Here is a 2,698-nt window from a genome sequence, read left to right as displayed (position 1 = left end):
GTACGTGTCCGGTACCAGTAGGCCGGAGCAGAAAAATGATGGAAAATACACGGAGAGAGGTGGAGGAGAGGCTAATCCTGAAGTGCACTCAAAGATACATGCTGGCTTTTGCATTCATGCCCCTAAAAGCTTCACACTCACAGCTGCTACACCCAGCGTGCACTGCAGATCCTTTTCATCCCGCCTTCTATCTTCTTCCATTCACACTTTTTGCAAGCTAGCTAGCTGGCTAGAGCACCCAGCGTGCTTGCAATCGGCCTAGATTACAATTGTACTTTGTCCTTAGAAAATTGGTCCAGGACATGATTGCAGTGCACTTATAGTAGATAGATAGACAGATTTGGTGTGGGCTATATAGACTGCTAGAGCTAGATTACAATATAAATAGCAGTTCATATGAGCGTGCGCATACATACGTCCGCTCTGCTCTGCTTGCTGTCAAGAGTATGTGCTCACCTCTCATTGCAGTGTTGCACGAGTGCGCCCACCCAGCAGCCATGATCCTTGCCTAGATCTCTAGCTATCTATAAAGATCCTTTTCACCTTCTTTGGTCCACACGCATACAACATATATATATATACACACGATCAATCGATCGGTGGACAAACTAGCACCATTGTTTCCCCTCTGTGAAGATCAGCTGTGGCCTCCACACATGCATCTACTAGTAGTGAAAAGGTTGTGCGCTTGATTTCAGTTCAGAAGACATCGAGCTAGCTTGCTACCAGGCGGGAAGGTAGATGCTAGCAATGGACCAGCACCATCAGCAGGAGGAGTCGTGTGTTCCACCGGGATTCAGATTCCACCCCACAGAGGAGGAGCTGGTGGGGTACTACCTGGCCAGGAAGGTGGCCGCCCAAACGATCGACCTCGACATCATCCAGGAGGTTGATCTCTATAGGATCGAGCCATGGGACCTCCAAGGTACTACTCATCCAAATTTTGGCACTTCATTTTGTAATTTTTACTCCCTCTGCTCCAAAAGACTTGTCGTGGTTTTAGTACATAGTGTGCTAGTGAGGTGGTATATTAACAAACGTGCATGGTGCAGAGAGGTGCAGCGGCGCGGGAGGGCGGGGAGCGCGTCAGGCGGCGGAGGATGAGCAGTCATCGTCAGAGTGGTATTTCTTCAGCTTCAAGGACCGCAAGTACCCCAGCGGCACGCGCACCAACCGTGCCACGGCGGCCGGGTTCTGGAAGGCAACCGGGAGGGACAAGCCGGTGACGTCGTCGCGGAGCCGCGGCGTGATCGGCATGAGGAAGACGCTCGTATTCTACAGGGGCCGTGCACCCAACGGTAGGAAAACCGACTGGATCATCCACGAGTACCGCCTCCAGACAAACGAGCACGCGCCCACTCAGGTTTTTCTTCAGTTCCTCTTCTTCCTCCTCCTGCTACACGCCTACACCTCTTCTCATTCTTGAGAATCTCGCGTTGATGATGATGCAGGAGGAAGGTTGGGTGGTGTGCCGGGCGTTCCAGAAGCCGGCGCCAAACCAGAGGCCGTCCTACATCTTCCCGGCATACGCTGCCGCTCCGGGGTACGACGCGCGGCCATGGCTACACGGCCAAGGCGGCGACATCCATTACCTGCAGAGCACCGCAGGCGCTGCCGGTGCCGGCGGCCTCGGATTCCCTGGCCAGGGCATCCAGTACTCTGACGACGTGCTGGAGTCTAAGCAGAGTCTCTTCGGCAACATCCCGCAGCTCATCCAGAGCCCGCCGACGACCACCGCCGTTGCCGGTGGCGGCGACGCCGGCTACGACATCGTCCAGCAGGGACAGGCGGCGGCCGGCATCGACTGGAACTTCCTGGACAGCCTGCTGTCCTCGTCTCATCTGCACATAGAGCAGTGAAGTAGAGTTAGCAGACATACCGTAGCAGCACCGAGTTCATTGTATACATGATTTGCTAATAATTAGTATCATTCAGTTCAGATAGTAGATGACGTCCATGTTCTTCTGTTGCACCTGGACACACTTGGTTGACATTTTTACCTAGATAGACTACTCTGTTTCACTTACCGAGTCCATGTGTTTTACTGTTGACCACTCTGTTCCACTTACTGAATATATGTGTTCACTGTAGACTACTCTGTTTCACTTAGTACTATATTTCAGGCACAGTTGATTTATCGTATGCATGATTTGCTAGTAATAATTAATTACTCCGTCTGTTCCGAAATATAAATCTTTTTATATATTTCGATGAGGACTACATACGAAGCTAAATGAGTGAATCTACATTCAAAAATATGTCTATATACATCCGTATGTAGTCCTTATTGAAATCTCTAAAAAGACTTATATTTAGAAATGGAGGGAGTAGTACAGAGTACTGGCAACATAGAGCCGACATGCTGTACCTCCATGTCCAGGTGTTTGTGATGCACCTAGTTTACATAAGCAAGACAGAGCACTCTGTTTCACTCATTCTGATGAATTGGTTGAACAACTTGATCATCATCACTCAGTGTACCTATATGTTTCACTCAACAAAGAACCTTTCATCTGGTCGTACGCGTGAGATAACTTCGGTTGATCTATCTGGGCCATACACGAACGGTTAATCAAATGTGTGATGTGCCCATGGGGACTAGTTAACATCGATCGAGCGTGATAGTGAGTTGATTAATTGAGTTTTCATGTCGAACTTCTTTTCCTCTGTAATTTAATTTACGCGTCATGGGATTGTA

At 49.4% G+C, this 2,698-nt stretch overlaps 1 pseudogene; it reads left to right on the top strand.

Annotated features, from left to right (window-relative positions):
• The first annotated feature begins 447 nt into the window (after nt 1-447).
• On the top strand, nt 448-2,014 carry LOC123042954 (NAC domain-containing protein 30-like; annotated as a pseudogene).
• Nucleotides 2,015-2,698: the final 684 nt, after the last annotated feature.

Source organism: Triticum aestivum, chromosome 2B (assembly GCF_018294505.1).
Source record: "Triticum aestivum cultivar Chinese Spring chromosome 2B, IWGSC CS RefSeq v2.1, whole genome shotgun sequence".
Taxonomy (NCBI): Eukaryota; Viridiplantae; Streptophyta; class Magnoliopsida; order Poales; family Poaceae; genus Triticum; species Triticum aestivum.
Note: the sequence above shows the minus strand (reverse complement) of the source record. Positions and strands in the feature narration are given on the sequence as shown.